Source organism: Choloepus didactylus, chromosome 4 (assembly GCF_015220235.1).
Source record: "Choloepus didactylus isolate mChoDid1 chromosome 4, mChoDid1.pri, whole genome shotgun sequence".
In the NCBI taxonomy this organism is placed as follows: Eukaryota; Metazoa; Chordata; class Mammalia; order Pilosa; family Megalonychidae; genus Choloepus; species Choloepus didactylus.
In genome coordinates, this window is record NC_051310.1 from 154,330,302 (window position 1) to 154,347,814 (window position 17,513).

At 38.6% G+C, this 17,513-nt stretch overlaps 1 non-coding gene across 1 annotated transcript; it reads right to left on the reverse strand.

Annotated features, from left to right (window-relative positions):
* Positions 1-6,725: 6,725 nt before the first annotated feature.
* TRNAL-UAG lies at positions 6,726-6,807 on the reverse strand. The gene has a single exon. It is a non-coding gene; the product is annotated as a tRNA-Leu (tRNA).
* Positions 6,808-17,513: the final 10,706 nt, after the last annotated feature.

A 17,513-nucleotide genomic window follows, 5' to 3' on the forward strand; every position in this document is an offset into this window, starting at 1 on the left:
CAGGAGATCTTAATAACTGGTAGGGATGTTGTTTTGAAAAGAAAAATAGACGAGGTGAATGTAGAGAGAGTGAAGGTAGGATGCTCAAGTTTTCTGCCTAGTTCTCAAGTAATCTTGCCTGCAGTTGGGTATTGCTAACATTAGCATGGCCAATTGTGCTTAAATACATAATAAAATAAATTTAGAAGTTCTTTTTTTTTTTTTTTCCACAAACCAGTTGGTGGCCAATTTGCTTTCCATACCCTATTCTCACCGAGTTTTCCACTCTACACTGGCAGGATCATGAGGACATGTACCACATGCAACAAGGCCTGCAGGAGCAAGTAGAGAGCTACAAGAGGATCAGGACAGGCCAAAGCTCCATATACCTAAAAAGAGTACAGTACCAAGAACTGGAGCAGAGACTGAAGCAGGCAGAGACCCAGTTGCTGCAGCTGGGACATCTTGCCTGCCTGGTAGATTTACATGATTTGCCTGAACCTTGTGTCCATCGTGGAGGAGGAGATAACCTCTTTTGTGGCCAACATCCTACAAGTGAGGTGGTGGGTGATATGCATGGAAGTGGGCAGACAGTCAAAGACCAGATGGGCCAATGGATACTCACAGCTAGCCTTTTATTTCTTTTATAGGCCCCAACCTCTCCTCTTATTTCCTTTATAGGCCCCAAGGCAGAACCCCTTTCTCCTAATGCAGCTGGTCTTTGACTATAGTGGTCAACTATCTCGTATGCCCTCTACTGAAAAGATGATCCAGGTTAACTGGGGGCCTACCATCTGTCAAGGCCACTGCCCTTAAGGTATTCTGGAGATGACAGGAAGCTGGCTATAGAAATTCTCCGTTTCTATCCTCTGTGTGATCAGAAGCCCTCAGCATGATCTGAATCCTTTGTTGTTTTCCATTTCTGCCCTTTCTCCATAACCTGGCATGAAGGTAATGCAATCTGCAGACCTCAAGACCTCCTGGGATACCCTGTATTCCCCAGGTATTTAAGAGACCTAGGCATGGGGTAGGAAGGTTGGGGAGGGGAGGGTACCTGTGGAGTGCTAATGGCATGAGAAGGAGGCAGGAGGTAATCAGGCCTTGGGTGTGAATGGAGTAGCTATAACTAGATAGAACAGCTCCAACTGGGTACTGCACCCATGTGTTACAAGGGTGGAAGTGTGGGGGTGTGTTTCTGCATGCTCATGCATTTGCTTATATGTGTGTGTGTGCATGCACTTGAGTAGAACGATAGGGTTATGAAAGAGTGTGAGTTCATTGTCCTTCTCCTGGTTTATCCAAACTCCTGGAGGTTTTACTCTAATAACATATTTGCATTTCATTTACTGTTGCATTTGATTGCTAGGTTAATGTGTATTTGTTTGAAGAACTCTAATAGCTCAATATATTTGCTTCATTTCATGCAGCTATTTTTCGTTTCACACGGAGTAATTCATGAGTATTATTGAGATATTTTATGGTTACCAATTATCCTTGGTTATCAATCCTCAAACTTGTTAACCATCAGGGAGGAAATAACATCTTCACATTTTTTAAATTTGGAATAATAACGTTTTCACAAATAAAAGCATTAAATGCATTCAGTCATATCTGACTTGTAGATGCTTTTTCATTTTCCTATTTAACTAGCATGTTTTCATTAAAGATGATTTAAAAACATACAGTTAATTTTAGGAAACTTAATTGATAAGGAGGAAAAAGTTTCATTGAAAAGAGCCTGTGCCTTTTACAAATCTCACCTTTGGGGGAACAATTGTTCCCCAAGTGAATCTAAGTTAATCAATAGAGACTGCTGACATTTGTTTTACATGATGCAGTGGAAAGTGGAAGGGCTCTGGAATCAGACACATGTTGATTCAAATCCCAGCAATTTTTACCTATGTGAATTTAGTTTACTAATCTGAAAAATGGGAATAACAAAAATACCTACCTTGCAGCAGAGTTGCTTTGAAGATTAAAGGAGTAACATGTCTAGTATGGTGTTCAGTATATAGTATACATGCTACAGATGATATCTTCTTAATATTACTCAGATTAAAGACCTAGATAAATCAACCATTTCACAATGTTCTCTCATTATAAGCTGAATTAATTTGATGTTTATTCTATATTATTTTGCTGTGAATGGCAAAAAAAATTACCTTGAACTTTTACTCTAAATTCCTGTGAAAGTGAAAATATTCGCCTGCAATGTCTTGGGTTTTCCCTTCCATTTTTTCTTTTTCTTTTTTTTTAAATTTTATTGAAATATATTCACATACCATATAAACATCCAAAGTGTAAACACAGTTGTTCACAGTCCTGTCATATAGTTGTGCATTCATCACCACAATCAATTGTTGAACATTTTTATTACTCCAAAATATAAAAATAAAGATAAGAATAAAAATAAAAGTAAAAGAAGACCCAGCACATCCTACCCATCCTCCCCCCTATCATTCATTTACTTTTTGTCCCCATTTTTCCACTCATTTATCCATAAACTGGGTAAAGGGAGTGTGAGCCATAAGGTTTTCACAATCACATGGTCATACCATATAAGCTATATAGTTATGCAATTGTCTTCAAGAATCAAGGATACTGGATTGCAATTCAACAGTTTCTGCAAGTTCCCTCTAACTATTCTAATAAACTAAAAACTAAGAAGGGCTATCTATATAATGGATAAGAATTACCTCCAGAACGACCTCTCAACTCCATTTGAAATCTCAAAGCCACTGAAACTTTATTTTATTTCATTTCTCCTCCCCTTTTTGGTCAAGAAGTTTTTCTCAATCCCATGATGCAGGGTCCAGGCTCATCCCTGGGAGTCATGTCCCATGCTGCCAGGGAGATTCACACCCTTAGGTGTCACGTCCTACTCTGGGGGGAAGGCAGTGAGTTTACCTGCTGAGTTGGCTTAGAGAGACAGGCCACATCTGAGCAGCAAAAGAGGCTCTGTGGGGGTGACTCTCAGGTACAATTATGAGTAGGCTTAGCCTCTCTTTTGCAGTAACAAGCTTCATAAAGGCAAGCCCCAATATTGAGATCTTGGTCTACTAAACTGGTAGCCCCCAATGCTTGTGAGAATGTCAGGAATTCCCCAGCTGGGAAAGTTTAATATTTCCACATATTCCCCAAGTCCCTCAAGGGGGCTTTGCAAACACTTTTTATACTCTGCCCAAATTACTCTGGGTTGTATCAGGGCTTCATGCTAACGTGTATAAACCAACAAGATCTCACTCCCTAGTCAATTCTTAATGATACTGGTTAGGTCAATCATATAACTACTAAATTTATTTGGCACAATTTGACCAGTGGTGATCTTCCATGGAAACTCTCATGATATAGGTCAGGATATACCTATATTTAAATAAATCAATGGCTTGACCTTAAGTTAAGGATTTTCTAAGTGGCATTTAAATATGTTCCCATAAACATTTTTTAAAAAATCAGTAATTAATAGATTAATTAATTAATGGATTTCAAAAAGCATCTATCACTAACAGTGCTTGTTCATGTAATTTTCTGCTCCTAAAATTTGACACTTATGCTTAACCTTAATTTGATGCAACTTAAACATAACAGGAAACTTAAAATATTTTATTGTAAATTACATATGAGTTAGTGGAAAACAGTGGCATTGGGTATTAATGGCATGTTTCTAACTACAGAGATGGATGAGACAGTTCTAATTCCAATTAGACTTTCTTTTGTTTGTTAATCACAAAATTGGTAAAATGTGTGCGTGTGTGTGTGTGGAGGGTGCTGACATGGCTTCCCAAGTGTTGTGAGTGAAAACTGAAATAGAAAGTAATATAAAATAAATCTGTAATATTGATGATCAGGGTCTCTCCCCAAACCCAACTTCTTCTTCCTCTTCTTTTGTAACATTAAAAAGTTGTTCCATAATTCAGGTAGAGTCCTAGGACTCTAATTTAGAGAAACACTAGGTTAGAGGTTTGTACAGGGTTAGCATGAAGCTCTGATACAACCCAGAGTAATTTGGGCAGAGAATAAAAAGTATTTGCAAATTAGACCAGAAAGTACCTAAGTCTCTGGGCTTAGGCTACTTGAAGATCTACATAATTCTCTCTGGAGTAGATCAGAATTTAAATTTTAGGCATTCTGAAATTAAATGTCTTATATTCCATCTAAACAAACTTAATTTTTCATGGCATCAACTCCTTGTGTTCAAATACTATACAGAATAAAATACTAATCAGAAAAAAACAAAACAAAAACAGACAAAAGTACTACAAGTGAAGGAAACTACCAACCAATATCTTTCAAGAACATAGAAGTAAAAAAAAAATCTTAACAAAATGTAAGAAGTTGAATCCAACAATGTATACAATAATATAGTAGGATCATGTGATCTGTCCCAGGAAAATAAAGTTGGTTTAATATTCAAAATCACTTATGTAATTCATCATGTTAACATCACATTTTCATCATGATCATATGAAAAAATCACATGATCATATCAAAAGATGCTAACAAAATATTTGATAAAATTTGATATTCTTTCCTGATACAAACTCCCAGCAAATTAGAAGAGAATGAGACTTCTTCAACCTGATAAAGGGCAGCCATGAAAAACTTCCAGCTAATGTAACACCTAATGAAAGACTGAATGCTTTTCTTTAAAATTAGAAGCAAGCAAGGATATCCACTTTCACCACTTTTATTCAACATTGTATGGGGGATTTTTGCCCATTCAATAATGCAAGAAAATGGAATAAAATACATCCAGGTATAAAGGAAGGACTAAAGCTGTCTTTTATTCTCAAAAGTATGAAAGTCTATTTAGAAGGTCTTATGTAATCTGCAGAAAGCTTCAAGAACCAATAAGGGAGTTTAGCAAAGTTGCAGGGTATAAGATTAGTATTAAAAATTAATTGTATTTTCATTTGCTGGTAATGAACAGCCAGAACTTGAAATTTAAAAAAGCAATTCAATTTACAATATAATTAATAAATATGGAATAGTTAGGGGTAAAGTTTGTGCAAGACTTGTCCACTGGAAAAAAATTGCTGAGGGAAATGAAAGAAAACTTAAATACAGGGAGAAGTATTTCATGTTTATAAATTGGAAGACTCAATGTTGTTAAGATATCGGTTATCCTTAAATTGATTCATAGATTCAATACAATCCCAATAAAAATTCAAACAGGTTTCTTTTTGTAGAAATTGACAAGCCGATTCCAAAATTCACGTGGAAATTCAAAGACATAGCATACCCAAAATAACTTTGAAAAGACGAACAAAGTTGGAGAACTTACTGTACTTGACTTTAACTTATTATAAAGCTGTTACAATCACGAAATAAAAAATATTTCCATTAAGATATTTAAAAAAAATAGATCTAAAGAACAGGAGCACAGAGACAGAACTACCCATATATGGTTGAATGATTGTTGACAAAGTTTCAAAGGCAATTCAGTAGCAAAAGTTAGTCTTTTCAATAAATTATGTTAGAAAAATTTTTGAATTTCCATTCTTACTTCATGTCATATACAAAAAGTAAATCACAACAATTCATGAATCTAAATGTACAACTCAAAATTATAAAATTTTTAGGAAAAAGTCTGTTAACTTGTGTTGGAGACGGATTTCTTAGATACAGTAAAAACATGATCCACAAAAGAAAAATATCACTAACTGTATTTCATCAAATATCAAAACTTTTGCCCTTTGAAAGACACAAAAGACTGAAAAGACAAGACACGTATTGAGAAACAACAGTTACACACGCATACATACACATACACACACATACACACACATCAGTCTTCAAGGATGACTTCGCCTCCCTAAGGGACATTTCGCGATGTCTGGAGACATATTTGTCACGACTATGAAGGAGAGATACTACTGGCATCTAACGGGTAAAAGCTAGGGATGCTGCTTACCATCCTACAATGCTCAGGACAGCTCCCCCACAGCAAAGAATTATCCGGTTCAAAATGTCACTAACGCCGAGGTTGACTTCTTTGGGACACTGGCCAGTCGTTTCTTCACCGTCTACAGAAATGAACCGGTAATTCCTTCCCAACGCTATAAGGAAAGGAAAATGTTTTGGTTCAAACCTGAATGTGGTGGACGAGCAAATCCTGTGGAACGCACCCTCCTGATACTTGTATGGAGCAGGAGGGTCAAAAAGTGATAATGTCCCTTTAAGAGCTCAAAAGTTTAACTTTTACAAGCTAGATACAAGTCAAGGCCTTGGCTGTCTCAAGCCTGAGGATGACATCTTCTTTAACATCGTCTCCCTGAGCTTCCCTTGGTGATTCGTTCTGATTACCCATCTCCCTATACTTGTCCTTATGGTGAACCCCGAGGAAGGGGAGGGAGGTGAAACAATAGGAGACAATATCCCGCAGAAAACACAGTGGATATTCGAAGCGCAGTCATTAGCGGAAACCACAGAGTCACTTTCAGATGCCTGAATTTCTTCGAATTGACGTTTAGGCTCACTCACTGTGTCCGCCCTGCCCCTAACCTCACTCTCACCCAGCAAACCCTGCACTTCCAAAGCTTAGGAGTCTCTCTAATACTGCCCTTTTGAGGCCTTCAAGGCGAAAATTCAGACGAGCTAATCAACATCTAGGCTTTAGCGGCTCGTGAATCCAACCGAATAGTGAGATCTCTGTTGGTAGGCTGAGTTATTCACCTACTGGTCTCATTCCCAAATTCACAGTGTTGACCTAACGTACAAATGAGCATGCGGAAACAAAACCTCAATGGCAGTGGTGGGATTCGAACCCACTTCCCCGAAAAGACTGGAGCCTAAATCCAGCGCCTTAGACCGCTCGGCCACACTACCAAGTTGCAACACTTAGAATGTCCACATTTCCTAGTCATTCTTCCTAACCTTTCTTTAGGGTTATTCTCCATTCCAAGTACAGTATCACCAAATAACGCCCAGGGGAAAGTTCGAGAAAGAGCCAGTTTCGTTCTTCCCTCGCTCCTCGGCTCCAGGAGGATTCGAATTTACCCTCACCTAACCCGAACCGCTCCTCTCACTCAGGGAACTAAAGGGAAAGATCTTTCCCAGAACGAACTATTCTCCCGGGAAACGAATCTCTTGCGATCAAGAATGTAAGAGCTCCCGAAACACAAGGGTAGCGTCAGCCTCTGCTCAAGCGCTGGACCTGGCACCAAGCAGCGCTCAAAAACTATTAATGGAACGGACCAATAAACTTTTTGACCCCTGATCGCTTGGAGGTAGTGGTGGTGGTGAAAAAGGAAAAGCCCTGTCACCCCCGCGTGTCGCAAATTCAATTATTTGCTAGACTTTGAGTTTGTTTGATACTTTTAGGTTGTGGAGCTACGAGGGGAGTCAAGTCTCCAGGAAGCCTAGGTAAAAACTTGTCTCCATGTTCCTTTCTGTTCCTTGAAACCTAACGCAGATATAGTCTCCCCAAGTACGCTCCCCAGACTGAGTGGCGTCTTCGTCCCCTAATTCTGAGTGCCTGAAAAGAAGGCTATCATTTAGATTGGATAGGTTCCTGCTGTCCCTTATTTTGGGGCCTCTATCTCTGCATCTCCCAGAGAAGTCCCTTTTCCCTTGAGTAGTTGTAGGCTCGCTGTCCTCAACGGGGCGGCTGTTGTGACTGGTGGCCGAGGAAGGCGATGTTGGCAAAGGCCCTTCCCTGGGGTCTGAACCCAGGCTGGTGCTCGAGGAACCCCTAATTCCTGTGTACTCAGAGCACTCCGTCCCCTCATACTCCTCAGAGGCCCAGGCATTCAGGCCTCGGGTCAGGAGCCAGGAAGCTGGGACAGAACAGATGAGCAAAATAGATTTCATGGTCACTACTCTTAACTCTGGAAAGAGAAACCACATCTTTGTTCTCTGTCATGCAGACCACCAAACTTGGGTTTTCACCCTCCCTGGGAGAAGGAGCTCTTGCTCTTTTTGGTTACTACAAAGTGGAGATCGCAGAACGCCAAGATGCTGGTGTGTCTTTTTTAGTGGAGGGTGGTGGTGGCAGTGGCAGAGGATTTAACTTGCAACTATTGCTTACCCTTGCGGAGATAAACAGGTGACTGCCGGAGCAAAAGGTTGGGGGACCCTGTTAGGGACACTTTTCTATCTTCCAAGGGCAGAAATTGTGACTTCCTGATGACGTCCAACCACAACCTTCATTTGATAAAATTGAAGATGTCTGGGGACAAATTTCCACAAAGAGGCCTTAAACAGGGAGGTTGCAGATGTTCATATTCTTGGTTCTCATCTCTCTTGCAAATATTCAGCCTATGTCAGGGGAGAGGCACCCAGACCTGGATTGTTTGAGAATAGATTACAGTCATTGTCTCTTAAAGATTTGTGCTTTCCAAGAGAAGGGAAAATTAATTCCATGGTGGGGTCAGGGGTTTGCAGACCCTATATAGGAGTTTTCCCCCAGATTTTCCCATAAAATTCCATGATCTTTTAAGCCAATATTTGAATTTTATACCTTTTTAGTTAGTACATGAGTAGTCCTTTTGACAGACAGTTTGCCTTACCCCAGTATTGTCCATTCCCTTTTCCTCAGTAATGTATAATCCCTGGAGGGTTTTAAGCAGAGGAGTGACAGGAACTGCTTTACATTTTAATAGGATTACTCTGGCAATGGAGACAGTGACAGGTAATAAGATGCTTAATATCTTTTGAGATAAACATGACAAGGATTTGTTAACAGTCAAAACAATTCTCAGGGTTTTGTTTGTTTTGTTTTTGTTTTGTCTTAGCACTTGGAAGGATGGATTTGCTATTTACTGAGATAGATAAGAGTGTAGGTGGTAGAAGCAGGGATTTTTATTTTATGTGGTGGAAAGGGAATACCAATCCAATTCTGAACAAGTTAGATTTATGTTGCTTATTAGACATCCAAGTGAAGATATTAAGTAATGGTGATAGCTGAAAAAAAAAAAAAAAAAAAGGCAGCCAAATCAAGGTCTCTTCAGTTATCTGCAGAGTGCCAAGAGGGTGTGAAGAAATAAGATCTGAGAAGGCACGGTTTCCAAATACAACTCTTACAGCTCTTTCATCTAATAATTGTAGCAAATATATGGCTTTCCCACTTGTTAGTATTCCCTGTGCTTACATGTTTAAGGCAACAGAGAAGCAGAGTGTGAAACTGTTAAGGCTGAGAGATGCAACCTATTGCTTAACTAGCATCCTTGAGTCACTTGTTCAGTTCTAATTGGCAGGAGAGTGCAAATGTTTTTGCTTATAATTACTGATTGCATGGACTCATGCCTTAAAATCTCACAATCACCATCCATTAAGTCCACATTAAAAAATGCATTTAGTTTAGAATATTGAATGAGATAAACATGCTTTTAAAAAAAGTTCATTTTTTAAAAAAATTTTATTGTGGTAAAGCATACACAACATCAAATTTGCCATTTTAACTATTTTTAAGCATATGGTTCAATGGCATTAAATACATTCATGATGTTGTGCAACCATCACCCCTATATATTTCTAAAACTTTTTCATTCCCCTACACAGAAACCTTTTATCCATTAAGTAATAACTCCCCATTCCCTCTTCCCCTCAGTCTCTGTTAACCTCTTTCTGTCCCTATGAATTTGCCTATTCTAGATACTTCATATAAGTGGAATAATACAATATTTATCTTTTGTGTCTGGCTTATTTCAATAAGCATAATATTTTCAAAGTTTGTCCATGTTGTAGCATATATTAGAACTTCATTTCTTCTGATGGACGAATATTATTTCATTGTGTATATATATACCACATTTTGTGTACCATTCAACTGTTGATGGACACTTGCATTGTTTCCATTTTTTGGTTATTGTGAATAATGATGCTATGAACCTTGGTGTACAAGTATCTTCTTCTTTTTTTCTAATTTATTTTTTTGCCTTTATTTTATTACTCATCTGCCCATACACTGGATCCAGGTCATGTCAGTCATAACATTGTCACAATCACACAGTCACACGATAAAAGCTGTATAGTTACACAGTCATCACCAAGAATCAAGTCTACTGCATTACCATTCAACAGATTCAGGTATTTCCTTCTAACTATTCTAATACACTAAAAAGTAAAAAGGAATATCAATATAATGCATAAGAAACCTCCGGAATGACCTCTCGACTCTATTTGAAATCTCTTAGCTACTGAAACTTTATTTTGAAACTTTTTGTGTTTTTCTCCTTTTGGTCAAGAAGGCATTCTCCATCCCACAATGCAAGGGCCAGGCTCATCCCTGGGAGTCATGTCCCACTTAGGGAGGAGGGTAGTGGGTTTATTTACAGAGATGGCTTTGAGATACAGGCCACAGCTGAGCAACAAAAGAATTTCTCTGGGGGTGACTCAGGCATAATTATAAGTAGGCTTAGCTTTGCCACTGAAGAGATAAGTTTCATAAGGGCAAGCCTCTAGATCGAGGGCTTGGCTTATTAAACTGGGAGCCACTATTGCTTAAAAGAATAGCAGGAATTCCCCAGGTGGGGAAGTTTAATAGTTCCACATTTTTCCCCAGTCCCTCAAGGGGACTTTGCAAATACTTTTTTATTTTCTGCCCAAAATATTCTGGGATATTTTGGTGTATTAAATTTGCCTGTACAGAATAAGAAGATCTCATTCTCTCTTCTAGTTTCCATGTAATTACATTGTTTAAGTAAACTGACCAGACTGGTTAAATTAGATAGTATGCTATAGAAAACAAAAATTTTGTACCAAATAAAGCTGTCTTCCTTTGGTCTCACACAGAAGTTGGAGTTTCAAAATATAGTCAATATCATCCTTCACCCTGTATTCTAATTTACTTTAGTTCTAACCAAATCCATTTCATTTATATCTCTAGTTGAAGTCTGATCTGTTTTTCTTTTATCAGTTGCTGTATGGAGTAATGCTGACTTTCAGGGCTGCAGAATTCTAACTCTGAGTCTCAGGTGTCACACAATTATCCAAATTTCTAGGGAACTACCAACTTATAAACAAAGAGCTCAGCATTTCAGAATTTAGAAATAACAGTTAAAACTCAGGAATAGATGTGACTGCTGTAAGAGCTTACAATCTAAGAACCTTTACAATAAGCCTTATGGAACATTCTATACTCCTTAATCATTGATTGCCCAATCTATGCCCCCATTCTATCCCCAGATAACCTATGCTCTTGAATTCAATTCTCAGCATTTGCTCATTATAGTTAGCTTATATTAGTGAGGACTTGTAATATTTGTCCCTTTGTTTTTGGCTTATTTCACTCAGCATAATGTCCTTAAGATTCATTCACCTAGTTGCATGCCTCAGAACTTCAGTCTTTCTTGCACAAATCAATATTCAGTTGTATGTATACACCACAGATCACCCCACCATTCATCAATCAAGGTACCCTTAGGCCACCTTGATTGACTGCAGATCGTGAATAACGCCACAATAAACATCAGTGCAAATGTCTATTTGTGTCCCTGCTTTCAGTTCTTCCAAGTATACACCACATAATGGGGTTGAAGGATCATATGGCAGCCCTATACTCAGGCTCCTGTGGAACCATCACACTGTCATCCAGAGGGGCTGTGCCAGTCTACTTCCCTACTCACAGTAAATAGGTGTATATCTCTCCACATCTTCTCCAGCTCTTGTAGCTCTCTGTTTATTTTTTCCTTTTTTAAATTCAATTTTATTGAGATATATTCACAAATCATGCAGTCATACAAAGTGTATAATCAATTGTTCACATTACCATTATATAGTTGTGCATTCATCACCAAAATTAATTTTGGAACATTTTCATTACCACACACACAAAAGTAATAAGAATAAAAATTAAAATGGAAAAGAACAATTAAAGTGAAAAAGAACACTGAGTGCCTTTTTTTTTTTTTTTTGCCCCTGTTTTTCTACTCATCCATCCATACACTGGACAAAGGGGAGTGTGAGCCACATGGCTTTCCCAATCACATTGTCACCCTTTATAACCTAAAGTGTTATACAATCGTCTTCAAGATTCAAGGGTTCTGAGTTGTAGTTTGATAGTTTCAGGTATTTACTGCTAGCTATTCCAATTCATTAGAACCTAAAAAGGGTTGTCTATATTGTACATAAGAGTGCCCACCAGAGTGACCTCTTGGCTCCTTTTGGAATCTCTCAGCCACTGAAACTTATTTCATTTAATTTCACATCCCCCTTTTGGTCAAGAAGATATTCTCCATCCCATGATGCTGGGTCTAGGTTCCTCCCTGGGAGTCATGTAGCACATTGCCAGGGAGATTTACACCCCTGGGTGTCAGATCCCATGTAGGGGGAGGGCAGTGATTTCACCTGCCAAGTTGGCTTAGCTAGAGAGAGAGGGCCACATCTGTGCAACAAAGAGGCATTCAGGAAGAGACACTTAGGCACAATTATAAGCAAGTCTAGCCTCTCCTTTGCAGTAATAGTCTTCCCAAGGGCAAGTCCTGTGATAGCGGGCTCAGCCCATGAAACCACCAGTCCCCAATGTCTGTGAGCACATCAGTGACCATTGAGGTGGGGAAGCCCAACATCCCTGCATTCTCCCCCAGCTCCTCAGGGGGGGGCTCTGCATATTTTTTCATTGTTTTATTTTTTTTAATTAACTATTAACTATATCAAAAAAAATTTTTTTAAAAAACATACAATAAAAAATCATTTCAAACATACCAAAAAGAGGGAATAAGAAAAAGATAACTAACCTAAAATAGCTACTTTACTTCCAACATATTCCTACTCTACCCTAAGAAAGTAACCTAATATAGAAACATTTCTGTGAAGTTGTTCCTGCCATACCCACCAGAAATTAACAAACCATAGCCATTCCTGGACATTCCCAGAACATTAAATTTACCCGCAATAGCTTATCTGTTCTCATTGGGTTATCATTCCCCCTTCACTAATTGCTCTCTATCGCTAGGTCCCCTACATTCCAAGTTATAAACCATTTATTTTACATTTTTCAATGTTCACATTAGTGGTAGTATGTAATATTTCTCTTTTTGTACATGGCTTATTTCACTCGGCATTATGTCTCCAAGTTTCGTCCATGTTGTCATATGTTTCATGACATTGTTCCTTCTTACCGTCGCTTAGTATTCCATTGTCGAAGGACATTTGGGTTTTTTCCATCTCTTGGCAATTGTGAATAATGCTGCTATGAACATTGGCGTGAAGATATCTGTTTGTGTCACTGCTTTCAGATCTTCCGGGTATGTACCGAGAAGTGCAATTGCTGGGTCGAATGGTAGCTCTATATCTAGTTTTCTAAGGAACTGCCAGATTGACTTCCAGAGTGGCTGAACCATTATACAGTCCAACCAACAATGAATAAGAGTTCTGATTTCTCCACATCTTCTCCAGCATTTGTAGTTTCCTGTTTGTTTAATGGCAGCCATTCTAATTGGTGTGACATGGCACATTGTTGCAGTCTTAATTGGCATCTCTCTAATAGCTCATGAATCTGAACATTTTTTTCATGTGTTTCTTGGCCATTTGTATTTCCCCTTCAGAGAACTATCTCTTCATATCTTTTGCCCATTTTATAATTGGTCTGTCTGTACTATTGTCATTGAGTTGTAGGATTTCTTTAGATATGCAAGATATCAGTTTTTTGTCAGACACATAGTTACCAAATATTTTTCCCCATTGAGTTGGCTGCCTCTTCACCTTTTTGACAAATTCCTTTGAGGTACAGAAACTTCTAAGTTTGAGGAATTCCCATTTATCTGTTTTTTCTTTTGTTGCTTGTGCTTTGGGTGTAAGGTCTAGGAAGTGACCTCCTAAAACAAGGTCTTGAAGATGTCTCCCTACATTATTTTCTAGGAGTTTTATGGTACTGTCTTATATATTGAGGTCATTGATCCACTTTGAGTTAATTTTTGCGTAGGGTGTGAGGAAGAGGTCCTCTTTCGTTCTTTTGGATATGGATATCCAACTCTCCCAGCCTCATTTGTTGAAAACACTGTTATGGACCAGTTCAGTGGCTTTGGGGGCCTTATCAAAGATCAGTCGGCTGTAGATCTGGGGGTCTATCTCCAAATTCTCAATTTGATTCCATTGATCAATATATCTATCTTTGTGCCAGTAACATGCTGTTTTGACTACTCTAGCCTTATAATAAGTTTCAAAGTCAGGGAGTGTAAGTCCTCCCACTTTGTTTTCTTTTTTAGAGTGTTTTTAGCAATTCAAGGTATATTCACATACCACGCAGTCCTACAAAACAAATTGTACTTTCGATTGTTTACAGTACCATTACATAGTTGTACATTCATCACCTAAATCAATCCCTGACACCTTCATTAGCACACACACAAAAATAACAAGAATAATAATTAGAGTGAAAAAGAGCAATTGAAGTAAAAAAGAACACTAGGTACCTTTGTCTGTTTGTTTGCTTCCCCTACTTTTCTACACATCCATCCATAAACTAGACAAAGTGGAGTTTGGTCCTTATGGCATTCCCAATCCCACTGTCACCCCTCATAAGCTACATTTTTATACAACTGTCTTCGAGATTCATGGGTTCTGGGTTGTAGTTTAATAGTTTCAGGTATCCACCACCAGCTACCCCAATTCTTTAGAACCTAAAAAAGGTTGTCTAAAGTGTGCGTAAGAGTGCCCACCAGAGTGATCTCTCGGCTCGTTTTGGAATCTCTCTGCCACTGAAGCTTATTTCATTTCCTTTCACATCCCCCTTTTGGTCAAGAAGATGTTCTCCATCCCACGATGCCGGGTCTACATTCCTCCCCGGGAGTCGTATTCCACGTTGCCAGGGAGATTCACTTCCCTGGGTGTCTGATCCCACGTAGGGGGGAGGGCAGTGATTTCACCTTTCAAGTTGGCTTAGCCAGAGAGAGAGGGCCACATCTGAGCAACAAAGAGGCATTCAGGAGGAGACTCTTAGGCACAAATACAGGGAGGCCTAGCCTCTCCTTTGCAGCAACCGTCTTCCCAAGGGTAAAACTTATGGTAGAGGGCTCAACCCATCAAACCACCAGTCCCCTATGTCTGTGGTCATGTTAGCAACCACGGAGGTGGGGTAGGCGAATACCTCTGCATTCTCCACAGGCTCCTCAAGGGGGCACTATATCTTTTTTTTTTTTTTCCTTGTTTGTCTTTTTTCTTTTCTTTTTTTTTTTTTTTTAACTTTCCCTTCTTTTTTCAAATCAACTGTATGAAAAAAAGAGTTAAAAAGAAAACAAACATACAATAAAAAAACATTTCAAAGAGACCATAGCAAGGGAGTAAGAAAAAGACAACTAACCTAAGATAACTGCTTAACTTCCAACATGTTCCTACTTTACCCCAAGAAAGTTACATACTATAGCAACATTTCAGTGAACTTGTTCCTACTACATCCATCAGAAATTAACAGACCATAGTCATTTCTGGGCATCCCCAGAACGTTAAATAGCTTATCTGTTCTTCTTGGATTATTGTTCCCCCTTCCTTAATTGCTCTCTACTGCTAGTTCCCCTACATTCTACATTATAAACCATTTGTTTTACATTTTTCAAAGTTCACATTAGTGGTAGCATATAATATTTCTCTTTTTGTGCCTGGCTTATTTCGCTCAGCATTATGTCTTCAAGGTTCATCCATGTTGTCATATGTTTCACCAGATCGTTCCTTCTTACTGCCGCGTAGTATTCCATCGTGTGTATATACCACATTTTATTTATCCACTCATCTGTTGAAGGACATTTGGGTTGTTTCCATCTCTTGGCAATTGTGAATAATGCTGCTATGAACATTGGCGTGCAGATATCTGTTCGTGTCACTGCTTTCCGATCTTCCGGGTATATACCGAGAAGTGCAATCGCTGGATCGAATGGTAGCTCTGTATCTAGTTTTCTAAGGAACTGCCAGACTGACTTCCAGAGTGGCTGAACCATTATACAGTCCCACCAACAATGAATAAGAGTTCCAATTTCTCCACATCCCCTCCAGCATTTGTAGTTTCCTGTTTGTTTAATGGCAGCCATTCTAACCGGTGTTAGATGGTATCTCATTGTGGTCTTAATTTGCATCTCTCTAATAGCTAGTGAAGCTGAACATTTTTTCATGTGTTTCTTGGCCATTTGTATTTCCTCTTCAGAGAACTGCCTTTTCATATCTTTTGCCCATTTTATAATTGGGCTGTCTGTACTATTGTCATTGAGTTGTAGGATTTCTTTGTATATGCAAGATATCAGTCTTTTGTCAGATACATGGTTTCCAAAAATTTTTTCCCATTGAGTTGGCTGCCTCTTTACCTTTTTGAGAAATTCCTTTGAGGTGCAGAAACTTCTAAGCTTGAGGAGTTCCCATTTATCTATTTTCTCTTTTGTTGCTTGTGCTTTGGGTGTAAAGTCTAGGAAGTGGCCTCCTAATACAAGGTCTTGAAGATGTTTTCCTACATTATCTTCTAGGAGTTTTATGGTACTTTCTTTTATATTGAGATCTTTGGTCCATTTTGAGTTAATTTTTGTGTAGGGGGTGAGGTAGGGGTCCTCTTTCATTCTTTTGGATATGGATATCCAACTCTCCCAGCCCCATTTGTTGAAAAGACCATTATGGCTCAGTTCGGTGACTTTAGGGGCCTTATCAAAGATCAGTCGGCCATAGATCTGAGGGTCTATCTCTGAATTCTCAATTCGATTCCATTGATCTATATGTCTATCTTTGTGCCAGTACCATGCTGTTTTGGCAACTGTGGCTTTATAATAAGCTTCAAAGTCAGGGAGTGTAAGTCCTCCCACTTCGTTTTTCTTTTTTAGAGTGTCTTTAGCAATTCGAGGCATCTTCCCTTTCCAAATAAATTTGATAACTAGCTTTTCCAAGTCTGCAAAGTAGGTTGTTGGAATTTTGATTGGGATTGCATTGAATCTGTAGATGAGTTTGGGTAGAATTGACATCTTAATGACATTTAGCCTTCCTATCCATGAACATGGAATATTTTTCCATCTTTTAAGGTCCCCTTCTATTTCTTTTAGTAGAGTTATGTAGTTTTCTTTGTATAGGTCTTTTACATCTTTGGTTAAGTTTATTCCTAGGTACTTGATTTTTTTTAGTTGCTATTGAAAATGGTATCTTTTTCTTGAGTGTCTCTTCAGTTTGTTCATTTCTAGCATATAGAAACATTACTGACTTATGTGCATTAATCTTGTATCCCGCTACTTTGCTAAATTTGTTTATTAGCTCTAGTAGGTGTATCGTTGATTTCTCAGGGTTTTCTAGATATAAGATCATATCATCTGCAAACAATGACAGTTTTACTTCTTCTTTTCCAATTTGGATGCCTTTTATTTCTTTGTCTTGCCGGATTGCCCTGGCTAGCACTTCCAGCACAATGTTGAATAACAGTGGTGACAGCGGGCATCCTTGTCTTGTTCCTGATCTTAGATGAAAGGCTTTCAGTCTCTCACCATTGAGTACTATGCTGGCTGTGGGTTTTTCATATATGCTCTTTATCATGTTGAGGAAGTTTCCTTCAATTCCTACCTTTTGAAGTGTTTTTATCAAAAAGGGATGTTGGATTTTGTCAAATGCTTTTTCAGCATCTATTGAGATGATCA